Source organism: Neolamprologus multifasciatus, chromosome 7, assembly GCF_963576455.1.
Source record: "Neolamprologus multifasciatus chromosome 7, fNeoMul1.2, whole genome shotgun sequence".
NCBI lineage: Eukaryota > Metazoa > Chordata > Actinopteri > Cichliformes > Cichlidae > Neolamprologus > Neolamprologus multifasciatus.
In genome coordinates this window covers 33685041-33707231 of record NC_140445.1, presented here as the reverse complement: position 1 = coordinate 33707231, position 22191 = coordinate 33685041, and the positions used below count along the sequence as shown (strand labels likewise).

General features: G+C 39.2%; 1 protein-coding gene and 1 long non-coding RNA gene across 6 annotated transcripts in view; both read left to right on the top strand.

The window, feature by feature from the left end:
* whrna (whirlin a) overlaps positions 1-22191 on the top strand; it is a 241723-nt gene that overhangs the window by 63798 nt on the left and 155734 nt on the right. The window lies entirely within an intron of this gene.
* Positions 805-17807, top strand: LOC146514629 (uncharacterized). The gene is made up of 3 exons (XR_014874880.1): positions 805-10850; positions 11455-12467; positions 13515-17807. It is a non-coding gene; the product is annotated as an uncharacterized LOC146514629 (long non-coding RNA).

The window sequence follows — 22191 nt, the reverse complement described above, 5'->3', positions numbered from 1 at the left end:
TCCCTCTCACCACATATTCAAACCGATATCATGACCAGCAGGTTTACAGCTGTGGCTCCAGCAAACATCAGCTGATACTTAATTAATATTAAATAAATTCTAACAACAGCTGATCAAGCTTAAAAGTGCTGCTGTTGTTTACCGTGACATCCGCTGGTTTCCTCTTTCTGGCGCAAAGTGGGCGATAAATAAACAAGAGAGCCGATCAGCTGATCATTGATCAGTTTCATGATTGAAGTAGAAACAGGAGAGGGGGGGTGAGAGGATGAGAGAAGAAGAGGCAGCTGTGCAGCGTAAACACAGAATAACTCCAACTTTGTGTCTTTTTCATTGTAGCTGAAGTCCGGGACAAACTGTGTTCCTTTTCAGCTCACCCACCCAGCTGTATAGAAACTCCGTCATGCTAGCTAGCACGCAGTACGAAAAAGTCAGCATAACGAAAATAAACTCCACCTAAACTTGGTTCATATCTGACCCAGATGGACTGCAGGTCATAACTTCTTACCTGAAGTTCAGTTCACCTGACACTCTCGGACCAGCGGCCGCTTCGGGTCTCTCCTCTTGCCTCCCTTTTCCTTCATCCACCTGCTGCTTCCACCACTTGCTAATGTTATTGAATCTGTGGAAGCTCCGCGATAGCCACCACACGAAGTAACGAATAACGAGCCTATCTAAATCCCAGTAACGAGTAACGCGTTCCTGGTTTTGGCATAATAACTAGTTACCGTGCGCGTTACCGCAATAATAACGTAGTTACTGTAACGCGTTACTTAATAACGCGTTAGTCTCAACACTGGTCATCACAGACATAGTCTGCACACAGACTGTGCAATACACATTTTTTGGGACTGCTTCACAGGTTCATGTCAGGTTTGTGCCCTACATTAAGAATATTGTTAATTACCAAAATCATTTTTTATGATTCTGTAATATTAATCCACCAGTGTGCACAAGTGCTTTGAGATTTTTTTAAATTGGTGTTAACATCCATTTTTTTCATGAACAAATGTAAAAATAAATTACTTAAAACCCTTTTTAACTTTTAGATTAATCTCAGTTATTTATTTGCCTGCCTGGACAGAAAAATCAGTTTTGGTGGTTGACTGTTATGCTTGATAAATTTCTGATGTCTCTGAGAACTCCAGTGTGCCAGCTTAAATTTAAACATAAAAATGTGAATATATATATACAAATGTTTTTTCTTGTTTTTATGCACAATCACAGTTGGTTTGAGAAATTTGTTAAGCACTGTAGATGGTGTATGAGTGACCTCTTGAATACGAGTATTTTTCCTAAAATCAGTGATCGTAGCTTTAAGTCAGTAAACAAATGAATATCCCAGTAAGTGCATCCAAAAAAGAAAAAAATAAAATATTTTTGAAAAATATAATTAAAATATTGATATTTAAAGTGAATAAATTAATGAAAATTGAATCATCAATTTATGATAGATTTTATTAATTTATTAATTTCTATAGTGACAGTTTATTATTTGTTTAGGGTTTTGACACTTTTAGTACTCCATACATTATCACTTTACATCCTGTACTGTTTCCAAATGTCTTAAAAATCAAACTTTTAAAGGGCATACTGTGGTGTGAGCCCATGTTAAACAGAAAGTATCTACCCTTTTTGCGCCCTCAGCATTGATCATTTACTGATAGTACAGAACAGCTACATAAAAGAAAACAAAAGATAAGCTGCCAGAGTAAAACATTTCATTACAGATATCTTTAGATTACTTCACTGTCTTGAATAGCACCGTCTTTCAGAGACTTGAGACCTAAATCCAGGGTTTTGAGTATAAAAACTCCAATATTTTGACATCCAAAGTTGATCAAGATGCTGCCAGTCATGATGTTGCTCATCTCATTGGTAAATTGGTTTGTTTGTGTGATCATGCGCTCTTCACATCAAACGCCGAGAGGCAGGAAACATCTTGACATTCTCAGCGGGTTATTAAATATCGTCCTTTGTGTGTCAGCATGTGTGTTGTACTCTTGCTCTTTTATCAAGCTAGAGATGAATGTTTTAATATTTTGTTTTAATTAACTGACTTTCATGTAGATACAAGTGGTTGCCAGCATTCACGTTGATCGCACAACACACACACACACACACACAGGCAAAACAGTGGCACATTAAGACAGTTAATCACAAAGCATGAAAAACTGGGAAAAACATGTAGCTGCCCAACAGTTTCCTGGTGCGACAAATGAGGCACAACTTTCATGCGAGGATGGAGTGACTGCAGACAGATTGCCTGTTGGTCTGTTCCTCCTTTCTTCTGTTTGGTCTCTGATTGATATTTTCAGATGCACAGGAGAGCCTTGGTAACAAGATTTTTGGGGGGTTATTACTGCTGTTTGCACATATTCTGGCTTCAGAAACCTGGAGAGCTTTTAGCTTTTATTTTCAGGATTGGATATGAAAGCTGGGCGAGAGCAGGGTGAAGGCACACAGCAAACTGAATCACCTGCTCAACCCAGGGAGCTGAAGTGGTGCCTCTGAAACCTGGACGCTTTTGTTCAGTGTGGTCATAATTATTGAGGGGGGCCTATTATTAGTTTCCAACTATATGCTTTTATTTGTGAACTTTACTAGAGTATATCAAGTCAACCTCATTTTTCTTACACTTATGCAATGTTATGTTATACAACATAGCATAACATAATAATCTAGACAAGGATGGTATCAAAAGGCCAAGTCTACTAAAATATCCCTCATGACAACTCCTTTTTTTCTCATACTTCAACCTCTGTGTGAAAGAAGGCAAATTAGCAAAGAAAAGTCCTGTTATTGTTACATTAATCACAGTAATCACCAAGTGTCCTTTACAGATGTCTTTTTTCTTAATTAAATATATACAGGCCAGCTGATGCTGACTGGCTCCTGGCATGTGCCCTTACTTGGCCTGGCACAAATGCTCACTGACTTTTCTAATCATCCACTTGAATCTAATCCAGTAAAAATGGTCAGGCATTTGCATCCACAGTGTGGAGTCACTTCTTGTTCCAGCCGCATTACAAAGTGCCCCGAATGAGCCCCCATTTGCAGAATATCATAAAAACCACTGGACCAATCAGCTCCAGCAGTAATGAAATTTAGTACTCGAGTGTTTGAGTCGGGGCTTAAATAACACACTGGATGTGAGGTTAGTGTGCACTGTTTGGCTTTTCGGCTGTCCTGTTTTTAGTTTATGGTCTACACAGAATTTGCATACGCTATTCACATCTGAGTTTTAATGGCACCATTAAAACTTTTTATGAGGGATAAATTCTAAAGGTTTTAAGCTTATTTTCATAACCTTCGCCCAGCATATTTATTAGTCAGGGCAAGATGGGTATTTCGCATGATTAGATTGGACAGACCACTTTAAAATGCAAGGTATTCAAGACGCTCATTTAGGGAGTGACTGTGAGGCGGTCGAGCGTATTGTCCACTGATTTTAATAAGGTTAGTTGTTCCGTTCCAGGCTTTTCCAGTCTGGATGTCAAAGGGCCCTCAGGCAAGATAATGAACCTGAAAACTACCATGGTGTATTGTAACTACCTGTGTGATAAGAAAAACTGCTGAGTAAATATGGGTAGATGTGTTTTGTGCTGTAAAGTAATCTGTGTCTTCACTAAGACTGGAGATGCACCAAGTAAATGCCATCCATACCTTACTTTTGTTGGACATTTGTGTTCTGTAAGATTTGCTTTTCTCTCCAAAAGCACTGCTCAAAATTTAATGTTGTTAATAAAAGGCAACTTTTAGATTTGGGTTAGATTTTTGACAAAAACCATGTTCTAACTTGCAGCGATATTATTTTTGTTTGCTTAACGTACATGGGCCACATTTCCTGCCTGACTATCAGGTAAACAAGCAGATTTTCTAAGCTTTGATCAGTGTAAAAGAACTTCATTACATTAAAAAGATCTCAAGTGGTTGTGTGTAGGATTGTTGCTGCTGCAGCCCATGCTATTACTGGAAAGTATTCCCCTGCTACTGCTCTTCAAAGGACCAGAACCAATTCAAATGGCGCCCTTTACCCCATTATTCTGTGATGAGTGTATGAAATCGCACATGTGGGAGCTGAAGGCTCCCTCTGACATTTATGCGACATTTGTTAGATGGTTTTATTATGACCATGTGTCACTTATTGGAAAACACATCTATAATATGTAATCGTCTATAATTCCACACTTATTGTTTTCTTGTTTCTTATTGTTTAACATTGGCATTTATAACACCAGAAGAAGGTTATAAAACACTTTTCAAAATCAGGTATAAAGTCATACCCAAACTGAAGACCAGTAAAAGGTATTTCTATGTGTTGATTGCAGCAACAGTCCTGAAATATTCACACAAAACTCATATCTGTCATTGTGTAACGTTTCCTCCCTATCGGACACAAACAGGTGCTGTGCCTTCAGAGTGTGGTTACTAATCCTGATTCAGTGCAGACTTGGTGCTGAAGGACTTTATAATCCTCTTCTGCTAAAGGATAGTTGGTTTGAAATAGCACATAATGTAGGGTGGGGTTTGTACGTGAACATGCAACAGAACATGAAGGCAGTGGGTGTAGAGGCTGGATCGCAATTGGGACACAGTCTATGATCACAATAGGAGATCATTTTGTGCAGTATAAAGACCAGCTTTGGTAGGTGGTATCATGGGGACCCATTCAGTTTGGGTGTTTGTTGTGGTAGTTACTGTGAGGTTCTGGAGAAGCTGATGAAAGCAGCACATTGCCACAGTCTTTCCATGTGTGGATGCTCCAGCTAATTCACCCCAAGGTCAATGCAATGCACAGAGGACCCGTAACAATTCCAAGAGCTACATCACAGATGTCGATGCTACAGGCCTAGGTTAGCATATTAAATTTTAAAGTTCTTGACAGTATAATTAGAGAAAAATGAACAAGTGTGGCTTGCTTGAAAAGTTTACCAGGAGAAAGTCTGTTCTTTCTAAAGAGAGCTCGACAGCACCAGTTGCATCTAAACAAGCTATAAGACTTCTGGAAAAACATCTTTGGACCAAATTGGAGATGTTTGATTGTAATGCACGGCACCGCATTTGGTTAGAAAAAAACAAAGGCAGCATATCAACACAAACACATAATATTATGGAGTTATGGAGTTGACATGCCGTCGTCTGTATACCAGAGTATTCTAGAGTTTTGATGAGGCTGTATGGAGTCCTGTGCACAGTGGCATTGTTTGGTGATCTGCCTTCAATAAATAGTCCTTCCATACTTGACTCTTACTGTCTTTTGCTATCAGTGAGTCAGGCCAGTGCTGTTGCTATTGCTATCTTTCATGTGTAGTTTTTTCTGTGCTGTGTGGACCATGTTCTTCTTCTTCTTCACCATGTAAGGTATCGAAAAGTATCATTGTTATTAGTTTTGGTGACATCCCTAGTTGCAGTATTCCTCACATCAACACAAACACTCCTGTCTTTTATATTTCCTTCATCCATTTCCATGACTTTTTTTTTTAGCTTGCTAACCAGTGTTCTCTGGGATTTTGTGTGCTTTACCAGATAATCTATGGGCCATGTGAGGGTAACTGGACAGTTACATTTTGATTCCCATTAGAGATTTTGCCTTACTCTTTATACAGGGCTGTTGGGACTGAGTGTGCTATAACCCCCCGTTGGGGTATATTTGACTATTCTGTATAGACATTTTAACTTTAATCTTTTATCAGTTAAATTTCTGGAAAATATATTAACACAGTCTAATACGCAGAGGACAGTGTATAATCACTTAATTTGCATTTATTCCTGTCTATGTTATATTTTATGTATTTATAGTAGGTCACACAGCAATATACCTAAGTCTTTCTGCTGACTAGAACATGTTACAGTCCATGGAGAAGGAATTAAATAATCCAACACTAGGCACCCAGGCGTATCTGTGACTAATTTCAAGCTACATTTAAAGTACAAAAAGTGTTTTGGACTCGGTCGTTTGCATTGCTTGATTTGCTGCAAAATGAAGCCATGTGGCTCTGATTTCCATTACAGGAAGGTTTGTACAGGCTTCTTGTTAAAAACGGTATCAGGAGCTCTTTGTGCCAATTATTTCCAATGTTGACTGTATGCAGTTTAATATTCTCATAAATAGAAATCAAACTGTCATACCCATGCATCCATTTTCCACAACATCGCAGGGATTTGCAGGCAACAGGATGCACATTTTTCTCCCTCCAGTGATCTAATGTTGGAATAAGCATTTCAGGAGATGTCATGAAATAAATTGAAATGTCTATAAGAGACATTCAGGACTCCCGCAGGGAAGCAGCTTTTAACTCAGTCTGTTCTTTATTTATAGGCTATTGCTTTTTATTGAACGTTCTGTAGTGGGGACCACTAGATTTAAATATATATCTTACAGTTACACTTTTTACAGGTGTTTTACTTATGTTTTGTGTATGAAAAACACCTTTCTTAGGATGCTGTGGCTCTGGTCCTTGCGATCCTCAACTATACTTATAAGTATACTATAGGTATGGCAAGAGTGTAAATTAGCTCTAAATGCTTTTTCAAAAAAATTAGAAATTCAGATGTTAGATGTTAGTGTTACCACTATTCCACTTTATTCCAAGTTACTCCAAGCATAAATGTAGAAAATGCTTAAACTCCTTTCAGTAAGTGGTTTCATTCAACCATTGCGTTTTAATCTGAGTTGAGCATTATTAGTTACCTCAATTTATCTACACATTAATGTTTTTATTAATAAATTGGCAGTTGTTGGGTAGGTTTTCTGGGGCAAACTACTATGGGATTTTTGCCTGTTTATGCAGCTAATTCAATGGTCTACCTTCATGAGAATTGAACTCTGTAAATAATTAACATTCAGCATGTGGGCTAATAGAAACTGGATGTTTGGGGTGGGACTCATAGGGTCTTACTTTGCAAAAGACTGGATGGCTGCTGTCTGATTGATGCTGAAAAGCAAACAAACAAAACTGACCACAAAATGTGCATTTTCAGGCACCTTGATGCAGGCACAAACAGGTTAGTTAAATGTTATCCTCACCTGTTTGTGTTTAGGTCTTTTAGCTTGAGGGGGGAGGGGGGGAGGCAACCTCTTCCATCAGTTGATTCACTTCTGACTGTTTGGGATGGAGCGTGCGTCTGCTTGTTTCTATGACAGTGGTATGTCATACAAAGTTTAAAAATCTTCTGTTAATGTCACCTCACCTGTGTGGAATTCCTGTGATTTTATATTTAGCAGGTTACCTTGGAGAGTAATTTTTACCGACGTCGCTGTTTGTATTTTAATTGCCTGCGTTTGTCCTGTGGTGAGTCACACTGGATGACGGGTCCCGTTGAGTCACATCTCTGTCGCCGGTCTCTAACCTTATCTGAAAAGGTCTCCACTAACGATTGAACATTCTTGATGTCAAAAATAACTTTTCCTTTTTCTTCTTCTTTCTGTGAGCTCTGCTGAGCTGCAGCACACACTGAATCCTCTGAAGGTTCTGATCTAAACGGTGATTCCACATAGTTTAAAAATCCCAAATTTAATTTTGATTAGTGGATTATTGCTCAAAAAATACAGTAATTACTATCTACAGTGCAGATATGCATGTGTTACAGTACATATGAACATCCATGTTATGTTTCAAAGAGAATTTTCTTTATACACCCACTGATAGGCACAAGACTGGCATTTATGCAGCACTTTTCTTGTCTTATTGACCACCCAGCATGAATGAAGAAACCCACACAGACACAGAGACAACATGAAGACTCAACACAGAAAGTCCTGGCCAATATTTTTAAACCCAGAATAGAGCAAGTAACAGTGCCGCTGGTACTCCACTGTACCAATGGCACAGAGGCAAGAGCAAAGATGCCAAATTAAGATGGTCAAGTGATCATATTCAAAAAAAGCTTCCCCAGGCCTGACCACTTAGGCCTCCCCAAAATATTGGGACTTCTCCAAACAAAGGTGAGGTCACCCAATTAGATGTAACTATCTGCTTGATTTGTCCCATCATGATGTACACTATATGTACTAAAGTATTAGGCCATTGGGTTTTAATCTTTTAACTGAGGTGTTTTCAGTCACTTTGCCAAAGGTATATAAATTCAAGCACCTATCCATGCAGCCTTTTCAAACATTTGTGAAAGAAAAGGTCATTCTCTATGTGTATCTCCTGAGAAATGTAACTACACATCAACTACTGTAGATGCAGCCCGCACTGACTGAGTGGCATGGCAGGTTGCAGTGTAGGGCTAAGAGGGGTTTCAGATTATGTTATGATTTAAATTTCCAGCTAAACCATAATTCAGGCATAAAGTGGTACAGTACAGTAGTAGGATGTCACTATTACAGCAGGTCAGTTAATAACCTTTGGCATCCAGAACGTGTATTATTGTAAAGTTGAAGCATTTAGGAATCACCACAACTCAGCCATAAAGTGGCTGATCGCATAAAATTATAGAGTGGTGTCGTCGGGCACGTAAGCGTGCTCTGCTGTGTCAACTGCAGAGTTCCAAACCTCCTCTGGCATTAACATCGGCACAAAAACTGGTCACCAGGAGCTTCATGGCGTGGGTTTACATGATTGAGCAGCTTGTGAAGGTGTAATTTGTACATGGCCCGGTACATTTTTGTATATAGTGTAGCTGTATAATATCCTGTAGAAAATTATGCCTGCTGAACAAGGATCCACTATGTATATTAGCAGTGACGGTAGAAATGAACAACCACTAAACTGGTCCAAGTTTCTTTTTATTTATAGCAGTGGATTAGGGTGAAGCATGTACAGCACATATTGATTTGACCAAAACTACAGAAGAATAGAATCAAAAAGAAGAAAAAAAAACAACAGGGAAACTTTAACTTAGATAACTACAGCAAAAATGAAATAACAAGTGAAAAAAACAACTTGTTAATGCATTATGTTAGACCCTCTTTCAGTAAGGCCGCTGTGTAGTTAAGGCTCTTTGGCTGGCTCGCCACAACTGTGTGATGCCGATAATATTAACCTCAAGAATTCATGACAGTGTGACAGTGAATCAACGTGCACAGTGCCAGGATCTTGAAGAAGGTAAATGGGATTCAGAGTTCTCCTAACAAGGCCTATAAAAGAGTTCAACCAGTGACACGCCACTGAAAGAAACCTGAAGAGAACCCTGTGGGACAATACTGAAACACCAAAGACATCCCTGCACTCAAAGATCCAATCAACGGCCAACACCAGAAATGTATTAGCCAATCATGTTGCGCTGTTTCATGTGACACACAGGGAGAGAAAAAAGCTACTTTTTAAAACTTATTGTGAGGCAAGCTCAGCAAAACTTTTAATGGGTTTCACTGGTGAATCTGCGCATTTTGTTTTTATGTCCCGCTGACCAATGAAATTAAAGTTATAGCTCTCTCCCCCTTCATTTAAAGTACCTGCCAAGTTGTGAGACTTTCTTCTGCTGCCACTGTTTAATGGTTTGTGGCAGTTTAATGATCAGATTTGAATTTAACTACAGAATTTGAATGTAATTAGTTAAATTAAACTAAGCAGGTGGCAACTGACCTAAATATATTTCACCCAATTTTTATAAAAACAAAATCACTTTTGGATGTTGAAAGTTTAACTAATGCAGAATATGTGAAACTGTTAAAAAGCTGTGCCCTCTTTATTTCTGAGTGATGACATCTTAAGCATGATGAAATCAACTCACATAGCTGAAATCATAATCTCTGACACAGCTCTCTTAGCACAGCTCAGTGTTCTCTGCTTCATCACTGCTTCACAGATTCAGAAGGACATGAATTATTCCTTCTGAAGTGCCCTACTTACAAGTCGAAATCAAGACTTATGATCAGACAATGATCATTTGCACACTGTAGTGTTGTCATTAATCTGTTAAATCACAGTAATCCCTGCAGAAAAGCAAAAAGTATTATGCATGAAAATATCTTTGTTATATAAAATCTCAAATATATTTCATGTCATTGTTTTAAAGGTTTTTTTATCCTCTTCTCTGTCTTTTTGCATTTGTCTATCACACACTTACACACAAACACACGCACACACACATGCATACACACACACTGTGGGAGGAAAATGGCTGTTGGCAAACTAATCTGAGCAATAATGTGCTTCAACAGTCCTTTTAATTATGTTTTGGTTAATTAGGTTTCCTCACTCCATTGCATCCTTTGATCTAATGAAGCACTTACAAGTTGTTCGCAAGTAACAATACATGTAGCAAGAATATTTATATGTGTGTTATTACATGTTTACATGTGTTTTCCTGAATTTTGAATGTGAATGACACGCTGTCCTTTCAATAGTGCCATTGCAAGAAAATGCAAATGAATGCAAACAGCTGCACCTTTGAGCTATGGTAGGAAAAATCTGCCTTGTAAGGGAGTTTTACAAAAGGAAAAAAAACTCCACAGGTTAACTTTAACAACAGTGGAAGAAGGCTATAATGAATATAACTTTTATGTTATTGCTTTATGTATTAAAACTTTCAGTGGAAATATTGATCCTTGACGTCTTTTAGTTGATTAATGGGGAGAATCAGGAAAAAAAGAAAAAATAAAGCTGCATTTGCAGTTTTATCGATCACATTTATATTTGATGCCATTGTTATGTTTGAAATGGTTTGGATACAATAGGGATCTTTTAAGTTAGGGCTCCACTGATATAATGTTTGGATCAGATATTGGTATAATCTTCACTTAAAAAGCTATATTGAATAGCAGTGGGCAGATCTATATCATCAGCAGCTTCAATGTATGCTATATTGCCAAAGGTATTAGTCTCCTTTTAGATTCATGCTGGGTCACCCTTTGCAGCTATATCAGCTTCAACTCTTCTGGGAAGGCTTTCCACAAGGTTTAGGTGTCATGGTCCTGGGTCGGTGACCCAGCGCTTTCAGTTTATTATCATTTTCTAGTTTATTATGATGTTGTTGATTATTACTGTTTGAGTTCTATGTGTTATATTCGGTCTGCCTTTGAGTCTGCGTCTGTGTCTCTGTCTGTCTATCGTGTCACTCCGCCTGTTTGTGAAGCTGTCTGTTTAGTTCTGTGTCTTGTTTGGTTCCTCGTGTCTGAGTTTCCTGTTTTATTGTGAAGGTCTCTGTCTGATGTGAGTATGTTCAGTTTACATTTCCCCTGTCCCGTCAGCCCTGATTCCTCCCAGCTGTGTTGCCCTCCTGTGTGCCATTTCCTGATTACCTGGTGTGTGTATTTATAGTTGGTGTCTGCCTGTGTTTCTCGTCGCGTCGTCTGTGTTCATTTGTGTATCTGCTCCGCGTCTCTCTGCCCCTCGCTCCATGTCATCCTTTTGTATTAGCTTTTCCAGTTTAGGTTTATGTTCAGTTCTGCCCACACCTTGGTTATTTGTGCACTGTAAATAAAACCCACTTGCACCTCCGCCACTGTCTGCTTTTGGATCCTCCTTCCTCACCTCCACACGACTGCTGCCCCAGCCGTGACATTAGGAATGTGTTTATGGGAATTTTCTGACCATTCTTCCAGAATCACATTTGTGAGATCAGACATTGATGTTGGACGAGATGGCTCTGCTCCCATTCATCCCGAAAGTGTTCTGTCGGCTTGAGGTCAGGACTCTATGCAGGCTAGACAAGTTCTTCAACACCAAACTCACTCACACATGTCTTTATGTACCTTGCTTTGTACACTGGTGCACAGTCATATTGGAACAGGAAGGGGCCGTCCCCAAACTGTTCCAATTTGGGAGCATGAAATTGTCCAAAACGTCTTTGTATGCCAAGGCATTAGGAGTTCCTTTCACTGAAACTAAAGAGCCAAGCACCACTTTTTTTAAAAGCGGCACTTGGCTCTGAGAAACAAGCCCACCTGTGGCCATAGAAGTGATTGGAACGCCTGAATTCAATGATTTGGATAGGTCAATACTTTTGGCAATGCTTTTAGGTCAATACTTTTAGTGTATTTCACACAACTCCAACAGGTTTTCTGTTTGTTTTTCGCGAGATGACACACCTGGAAATGGTTGACGGTAAGCATGCTTTCAATGTTTGCTTCATTCTCAATTGGCCTGCTCTTCCTCATTATGTTTGCATTTTTTTGTTAATCTGATTTGTATTACTTAACCTCTTAAGCCCCAAAGGGGTTTCTGAGCTTCCTGCTCAAAAATGAAATGCCCCAAATTAATTGATTATTTCTCTGTAATTACAAACTCTGTCCTTACAATCTTGGTATCAAAATAAAGCTAACACTTGTGAAATTTCTTGACATCTGTCCAGTCACTTGTCTGTGGGTGGGTCTAAAATGGAGGTTGTTGACGGAAAACGCCTCTGATGCGGCTAGGTAGGCGTGGTAACTGCTGATAATCACGTGGCTACCGGCTACCGGCGAAAATTACGGAGCAAATCGAGACGGTAAGCCAATTTCTGTCTTAGCGCATTAGCACCGTTATGTGTTTTTGTGGTCTTCTTTTGCGGCTCATTCAGTGAATGTTGGTCAGAGTGTGGTGAGACTAGGGCTCGGCAATATGACCCAAAATTCATATCTCGATATTTTTTAGCTGGGTGGCGATATAAGATATATATCTCGATATTTTTTAAAGCTATAAGTTAAGAACAAAAAGAGATTTCTTAGTCACACTGTGTCCCAGATGTCACACGGGCATTTTTATTTACATACAGCATAGATTTACATGAAGAAATTACTCAAAAATAAATTATCAGCATTTATTAAATAATCATGCTCCGTAAATAAAAGAAAACAATGTTGTTTTTGTGCATAACAAAAAGCTCATAATTGTGCAGTCAAAATGTAAACTAACACACGCTGAGCATAATAACAAAGACAGATTTCACAGCTGCTCTGTTCCCAACTTCTACTGCGTGACTGACAGCCTTGAGTTTGAAATCCTCTTTGTAACCATGTCTCTTAACAGGTGCCATTTATGGTCCTTATACACATACAATACGGTAATATTACGTTGAAGCACAGTACGCATTACTCCGCAAGGCTCCAGACTACGGTAGCCATAATGCTCCGACAATCCATCAAGCGCTGCAGCTCCGTAGCTTACCAAAGTCGTACTAAAACATTTTTTGACAGATTGCTGAGCGCCGTGTACCACATAAAATCGGTTCGCGGTCAGTAAGCACAACCAGGATTCATACATAAGGTGTGCTGTCAACTTTTGAGAAAATGAAAGGATTTTAGGCCGTACATGGCGTTAGCGTGGTTAGCTCGTTAGCGCGGTTAGCTCGCTAACACGTTGACGCCGTCCAGCCCCACAACTCGCTAACGGAGATTTGCCGTGTCCATCTTGTGGCTGCCTGCAGGTGAAGGGAGGAGGGGGAGTTGTGTCCAGTGAAGGAGAGGCGAGGCCCAGTAACGTTGCGTAGAGACAAAAGTGGACGAAAGAGAGGCAAACTTGTGGCTCCACAAGTATAATTATAACGTAACATAGACTATATCGATATAAAGGATATTGTCACATCTTATATCTCGTATGAAAATATATCGATTTTTTTTAAAAACTCGATATATCGCCCAGCCCTAGGTGAGACTTGGAGTTTGGAGTCAGTGATAGCTCTGAAAGATAACCAGCCTTTCTTTAGCCGGTTACATGAAGTTTGAAGAACTTCTTGTTGGGTTTTGTTTGTTTAGCGGACTTGTGCACATTTATGTAACTGTCTGTTTAATTATGCCTTGTTTTTGTTGCGTATGGTGGTTGTAGAAATGGTTTATATGAGATTTTAGCTGAGATTCATTGGTTTCTGTGGATACCACACATGTTGGGACTTATATTTCTCACCCCGTGTTATAACCGATTAGACGTGATCTCCTCCTTTTTGCCCCAGGTACCAGGGGCGTGGGGCTTCAGTGCTTTACTTCATCTCTTATCGGATCGACTCCAGTATGGTGAAACAGTGGTTATCATCAGTATCTCACAGGTCCAAACCCTGTCAGGCCTTTTCTTTGTGAAATTTGCATGTTCTCCCATGCTTGGACATGCGTTCTCTTGCAATTAAAAAAAAAAATGCTAGATTAAAATCTCAAGGGTTTTGCTACCTGACTAAATAAATGTTAATAATTAATAAATATCTGTGAGCTGGAACTCAGGGGAGATCTTGATCCAATACTATGTAGTCAGCAAATTTCTGTTTTAGCTACTGTTAAACATTTCGAAAAGTTTCAAACAGTGGCACCCTGGAAAGCATGAAAAAACTGAACACAAGCAAACACACATTTCGGAAAGTTGCTGACTGTACTTGTGGTTGTACTTGTGTATTGTTATGATTTTGAGATTGTGTTTTAGAGACTATAAATATGTGAAACACAGTAGCAGGGATTCAGAATCCAGCAGGGATTGTGTTAACAGATGAGTAAAGGTTACAGGTGGACAGCAGAAGAGCCTGTAACAGGAGCTGGCGGAGCCAGTAAGAGAGAGAACAAGCAGTGAAATTGAGCAAGTCTAGCGAGGATTGTAGGCAAGCAAAAAGTGAATATGGTGGAAGGAGTCACGTCCAGGACAACTGCACGCACATGAAGTGCAGAATTTTCCATCAAGACTTGAAGAAGCTAGAAGAATAGCTCAAACATGACTAACTGTGTAGCTGTAGTTTATGATCTGGCAGCCAAGTAGTAGAAGATTGGAGATAGATAGCAGCTGACTGCCCCACTCTGTGCACCTGATCCCACTCTTATAATTAAAAGACAACAGAGAGACATGTAGAGGGAGAAAGAAAGGGAAGAGAAACACTCCTGTCTTGTAGGAAGAGGAGGCAGAGGGCATGACATACGATTTGTTGTTTGCACGTATAGCTTCACTGAAGATGGAATAAAAATAAAACCATAACATTCAAATTGACTAACTCACATAGTTACTTTGAATATTTGCTGTGAAGCCAAAACTGTAAATCAGATCAGAACAGTGCAGAAAAGTAACATGTGTTCAGGCGACAGGACACTTTATTCTTGTTTTCTGAATCCGTGGTTTGCTGCTGGCTGGTTGAGCAGAATCAAGCCCAGATGGGGTAGTCTCTTTCAGTCTCTCTTTGGGCCCATTTCTGCCAGACTCTGGTTTTCGGCTAGTGCCAGCATCCATCTGTTTCTACATCCCCTGTCCTCCCACGTCTTTTTAGACCTGCCACTGCCATAAGTGGGTGTGTGGACAAGGAGGGGGAAGAGGGAAGGCGCTCATAGCGACAGTGACAGGTGACAGCAAAATGAAAGACTCATTGCGTGTTTGTGTATGTGCACACGTCTGTGCCCTGTGCCAGTGAAGATTTGTCTGGCACCCCTTTACTGCTGAGGCTAACTGAGAGATAATATTTAGCAGTAGGAGGCATCTTGGTTCTATTCTAACAGTATCCCAACTGCCATGTTTTTATTAATAGTTTTAATGTAAAGAATACACTTTAATGGCACTTTTCTGTTGTAGAAATTCAATGTTATTTATAGCCTCTGTCATATTATACTACAAGCCAGTGCACTAGAAGATCAGACCTGACCCAACTGCTAAAATAACAGAATTATAGGGCTCTAGACTTCATTGTTCAGGGCTGCTGGAGAGATTACTTGAAAATGAAGGGGAAAGGATGCACAACAATCAGTCTCAAAGGCCAGATTTGACCTGGGAACAACTTAAGTTGAATCATTTTTATTTATATAGCACATTTAAAACGGCTGCAGTCGAGCCAAAGTGCTTTCCAGTTAGGCACTTTAAGCCCACTATAAGGTCACTTAGAACCTTAGTTTTCCATTCTTTATAGGTTATTAAAGTTCTTTGTTAAATGTTACATCTGTGGACAATGCAGCAAAAGAAAAAAGAAAAAAAACAACAACTTGAGGTCCCTTGCTCCTTGCGCTTCTTGATTGTGACTTAGCCACGGGATGAAGGTTTTTGTGGTTGTCTGTCTCTGTGTTGGCATTGTTATGGACTGCTGACCTGTCAAGCTTGTACTGTGCCTCTTGCCCAGTGACAGCTGGGATAGGCTTCAGCCCTGCTGCAACCCCAAGCTGGATGGGCAGTTAAGAAAATGGATGGATCGACAGATAATACAATGAGTTTAGGGAGGAGACCTTGTGAATAATGTGCTGGTACACAGTGCGGACAGAAGATTTAATGCATGCTTGCAAATAAAATAGTGTGCAGGTGATTGACTGCTGCTGATGTGACGGAGTAGATGGATGTTTGCAGATGTATAGGAAACGTCATCTTGATTCCGCATCCAGGAGAGAAAGGAGGAGGAAAGGAGATGTAGGGAGTGGATAAAGGTGGAGACTGTGTTTAGATTGGCTTGTGTGGAAATGCTGTAGCCGCTGGAGTTAATTTTCTGCATAGCTGAGCACTGAAAGCGTGAAAAACAGCTGCGTATTGCAGGGAGATGGCCATTCTTAAGACAGAGCAGAACTGCAGGGTGCTGGAAGGTGGCTTGACAGCGCGTGTATGTCTTCAGGCGGTTACTGCAGTGCTGCCTCCTCAGAGGTCTTTGAATTCATAGGACAGTGTCACAGAGTGTGCAAAGTTACACATCAAACAGGGTTGGAGAATGACTTTGACATTATTTTTATATAGCCATGAAATTTCTATGACAGTGTGGAGCTAGAAAACACCAGCATGCATTTGGACATCCTGGTCCTGTCTGATGCTACTTGTTACTTTGGAGCTGAGATTTAGCTGTACACATGTGTAAATAAAGAGCTAAACTCTGAAAGTTTATTAGGGATTCAAATACAGTATTTTAATTCAAATGCAAATGAAAACAGGTGCTGTAATTCCACTGTGACACAAATGCTGTCCAGCTCGCTTCTGACCGTGCATAATTTTAAATGCATGATACACAAAGCTAGTAGGGTGCTGCCATTTTTGTAAACAAAGTGAAAATACTGTGTCAAGTGTATTTCCACCCACTAGCGCACTGTTTGATAAAGCGTCCGGCTGTTGTTATTGCTGACTCACTGTCACACAGTCAGGGAAACACTTGAGGAGTAAAGTTATTAGTGACCCTGGTGCTTTTCATATAAAGTCAAAATATCTGCCGTGGAAAGGTCCTGTCACTAGTGCATCCCTGAAGTACGAGAAGAATTTCGGAGTCGTTTTTCCACCTTAAAAAAATGGTGTCAAAGCAAACAGATGTTACAAATTGGTGTATGAAAAGGTCACCGAGACTTTTTCCACGTTGGAAATTAAAGGTTTTATTTCTAGTTTAACTTCAGTTGACAAAAAAATTTGGAATATGGATAAGACCGGAAATGAGACCGAATAATAATGAATAATAATAATGACACATCTCAGCTTTCAGAGCCTGTGTCAGAGGCAGAGAGCATCAGTCTTTCTGCTTTATGTGATTAGCTGAAAGATACAAGACTAATGTCCTAGATGGAACAGTTGAGATAAGTATTTGAAATCAGTGAAAGCTTAAACGGCTCTTAATGGCTGGGCAGAGAAGCTAATTACTTTGCAGTGACAAATGAGACAAACTCTCAAGTACTCTAATATATTGGAGGTCTATATTGTTTTCAACAACGATATTTTCAACAGTGACAGAGTGAAAATAATTTCCCATTTTTAACACCAATGTCTGATTGTTCTTGTGTCATCGGTTGGCACATAACTAAACAAGCTTAAATTAAAGTATCAAAAATGATGGAAAACTGAAGAATGAGATGGTCTGCACATTGGTCTTGGTAAAGAGAGCTGTGCCGGAAGGCAAAGTGCTTGATTTACAAGTCGATCTACATTCCAACCCTCACCTGTGGTCTGTGATTCTTTAAAGCATACCACACTCTTTTTTTTTTTATCACAAGGCTGAAGTGGTTTTGACTAGAGATGGCACGATACCACTTTTTTATGTCCGATACCGATACTGATATAGTGTGTTTTTTAATCAACAAAACGTTTTTTTAATATCTTGCTGCATTTTGTATAAGTTTATACTCAAGTTTAAATAAATAACAACACTAAAGCTATTCTGTTATACCTGTATGTAAAAAATACACTGCGTCCAAAATATGTCATAGTTCAGCAACACTGATCAATCTAATAAAGTTAAACCTGCTCCATCCTCCCTATTCTGGTATTTTAAAGAGTACTTAGAAGAAATTTTAAGCAACCTAACTAATAGGGTTGCAAACTCCCAGCAAAAAAATAAATAAATAGGGAACCACCCTCCACCTCATGATGCTTAATCGATGTAATCAAATTTAATTTGATGCAGGGGGAAAATGCACAAAAATAAATTATTTTTCAAGAATAATTAAATAGATTCAACATCTTTCTTCAACAGAATTGCAGACTGCACAGATGGTATCTTCCCAAAGGAAAAAGTACTATAGCTTACTAGGGTATATTAGACTTAACAGTTACTATATACAGTAATGGACTTCTATATATTTTACACAAGATTAAAACTTTGGGTGTAAGAGTCAGATAATTATTTATTAAAAACTAGACATTTTAAATGAGAATAAGAAAGAAAAGTATGTCTTTGTGCCCCCTTTTCCCTGTTCATGCCCTATCGGCCCCCCTGGCTACACTTTGCTAGATCCGCCCCTGCACAATTACCAGCCGTCAGCTACGTAGAAAAAGATCCTGGTGTAGAAAGTAATATTATATAAATTCTAACAACAGCTTATCAAGCTTAATAGTGCTGCTGTTGTTCAGCTGCTGGTTTCCTCTTTCTGGTGAGAAGTGAGCCAAAAACTAAGAAGAGAGACGGACTCGCGACAGAAAAGCCGATCAGCTGATCATTAAGCTGTTTCACGATTGAAGCAGCAGGAGAGAGAGAGAGAGGCAGTCGCTCCAGGTATGGTTGTTAAGCTTAACGTGGGAATGCTTTACAGACATTCAGAGATGAACTTACACACTTGCTTTACTTCTCTCTGGGAAAACGTCCTCATAGATGAAATGCTGGTTTGCTAGCAAGGCTACAAATACACACAGCCGCTCTATCACGTGATGCACACTGCTGCTATGTGCTACGGTTATGAGCCGAGTTACGCCGCGTAGCAAGTTTTGTGAGGTGCTTTTTTGATATTTAATGGGTCGGATTACATTTTTTATTTCTCGCCGATATCCGATCCAGTAATTTGGGTCAGTATCGGACCGATACCGATACGTAATATCTGATCGGTCCATCTCTAGTTTTGACATCTAATCAGAAAACTTCCTGTGCACCTCCCATTGGAAGTTTTCAGCAAACACCATACTGGGAGAAGACCCTGGGGTAAACTCAGAAACCGCTAGAGAGATTATTATCTCATCTGGCCTGGAAGTGCAGCAACATCCCACAGGAGAAACTTAAAAAAAGGAAAAGAATACCTGCGAAAACCTGCTTAACCAGCTGCTGTAGAATCCCTGCATTGGATAAATGAGGGAAGATGGATGGGTGGATTGGGATGCCTTATTAGCGTTGAAAACCCTGATTCAGGTCCACTCATTTGTCCAGAAATGCAAATGCTGTAGAGCTGGTGTTTCTCCAGTAGAAAGAATCAAACAATTTATAAAAATTTACAGCTGAGTCTAAAAATGTGGAAATTATCTTTCTTTAAAACTGCTTAAGTTTATACCTGGATTTATTAAAAATATTGACAAAATAAACATAATTTGCTGGTGCAGCCTTCTCTTATGTTGCCTCGTTTACTCCCTTAAAATTAGAGGAGCGAGTTTCTTCTCAGGCCTTTGCAGACCTCTGCAGATGCAGAATACTTGCATTGTTCCAGCAGGATTCAGTCTGAGCACCAAGACCTTCTTAAGAGAGACAGAGACACACTTCGGAAAGAAAAGTCTCAGTTTTGACTTTTCTTCTTCTTCTTCTTTTTAGAAAAGGAAAACATATTTGGAATGCAAGCATAGCATTAACGAGATGAATGAGTGAACCAAGGTAAAGCCACGGACATTTCATTTCAGTTTAAGTTTAATCTCTTTTAGCCAGATGCAGCACCTTGACAAATGCAGGTAAACACAGATGGAAAACCTGTGCAAGTGGCTAAACCCAAATAAGCTAGTCTCTGCAGCATTATTCACGACCACCTGTCCCACTCACCTGTATATTTAATTGGCTGCCCCCCTAAGTATCCCCCATGGACCGATGTGGCATTGACTGCTACTTGGTCTTGAGTAGGGCTTATTTATTGGTGCTGACTGCAGTATTCTGAATGCTTTCCCAGCCTACAACAGGCCCCATAAAAAGCTTCAGTATGTTCATAAACTCATATTATATAAAAGCTCCAAATGGCTTTTAACTTGCCAGGCACGTGGGGAACAGGGAGCTCATAAAGAAGGTGTATTTTAAGGTGTTCGTAGAGGCTCTTATTTGGATGTTTTTCATTCATATTTCAGAAAGGTTTCTCGGTTGAGATTATTCAGCAGAATGGAGATGAAATAGACTTTGATGGCATTTTTGGCAGTCGCTGATTGCATTTGTTTATTACCTGAAAGCTTATGTAATTTTTGGCTGCACCTGCTTTTCTTCCTCTTGATTTCTGAGATGAGATGAGAAGCTGACCATGAGTTCTCTGGATCTAAATCAGGCTCTTTACAATGGCTGATAGGAAGGGAGGAAGATGAGTAGGATAAAAAGATGAGGATAAAACAACTGGAGTTGAAACTGTCTGTTCAGTTGAAGTTAGTGGTTTTCTGTCGGATGGTATTGATTGATTTATGGCATGGCCGATTATGTGTTCAGCATGCTGCGGTAAATGTGTGCGCCCAGATAGTGCTCACAGCAGAAGTATGATGATTTAAGACATTAAATCAAAGCCCTTTGGAAAACCAAATGTCTAATCTTTTTTATGATTGACTGAAGTTATCGGAAACTTTGCAGCTCTATGGTGATTTTCCAGACTTATGTTTGTAAATGATGCATGACTAATGCAGGATAACAAAACATGCACAGGACTTCAGAGTATGAATCTGTTTCCCCTTTGTCGCATGCACTCATTTGCATCCCCTCCTTCCTGTCTCCTTGCTCCTCTCTGCTTTTGTAAACCCAAATCAAATAAACAGTAAAGCAGAGCAGTAAATCAAATGCTTTTGAAGCTACAGAGGTTCAATGTGCCCTTGTATTATAGCATACTTTATTTGCTTTTCTCCTCTACTGTTTTAACATATGTTTAAGTAGCAGCCTTTTATATTTCCGTGCATCCAGCTTTGTGTAAACCACATAAACCACATAAACCACAACTCTCAACATTTAAGCTAGATAAATAAACGACTGCCTATCTTAGTAAATGCGTTGACAAATATTATTGTAGGTGTTAATTAAGTTATAAAATTCAAAATAAGGAAATATTTCTGGATTATTTATTTAGCTTTTTAAAATAATTTCTTTATTTATTTATCCCCTCATTCAATAACCTATGTATTTATTAACATGGGCAATACATGTAATTATTTATATATAAATAACCATAGGTATTCTTTGGGACCTGTAATAGATTGGAGATATATCCACCTATATTTCAGCTGAGATAGGCCTGTGGGTACAATCTTCTTTTTAATACATTTCTGTTAATTTTACTAATTAATATAGTTATTTTCCTCTGAACCTCTTTGGGTTAAATATTTAACTAGCCTTTTATGCTTCTAAATCATTGTTGCATTATTACAAATGCTTAAAATTACTTTGATGTTATAGTAAATGCTATGTTCTGTTTCAGTGTTGATCAGCTAATTGACAAGCACTTGTGTTGGCTTGTGTGTTGGGTAGGGCTGCCACGATTAGTCGAGTCACGATTACGTCGACAATCAAAATAATCGTTTGTGGCAGCCCTAGTGTTGGGCTCATCTATTTCTCTTTCTCTCTCTGTCCAGTGTGCTGCAGCAGCACTTTTAAGGTCTTTGTTACTGTATATCTTTATTACTTATGTATTCATCTACTCAAACATTCAATAAACTTTGACCTTTTTTGGTGTCAATAAATATGTTTGCTGTTAGAGACAGCTGGAACATAATAAACTGGGCCTGGATCCCAGATGAGAACCTTTTATTATGTTAATACATTCATCAGGCATGTTAGCATGTTAATATGTAGTTGTATCTACTTATGATTCATTGTGAAGCGTTAATGCCATGTGATAACATTGTAGTTGTCAAACAAGGTACTCGGTGCTTCTTGTAGCTAGACATCCTTAAAGTAATGCACATAATATTGTTCAGTATCCTGGGACTCCTCGGTTATTTCTTTGTTCACTGGCTTACATTGTTTTTCTCAATTATCTTCTTTTTTTGA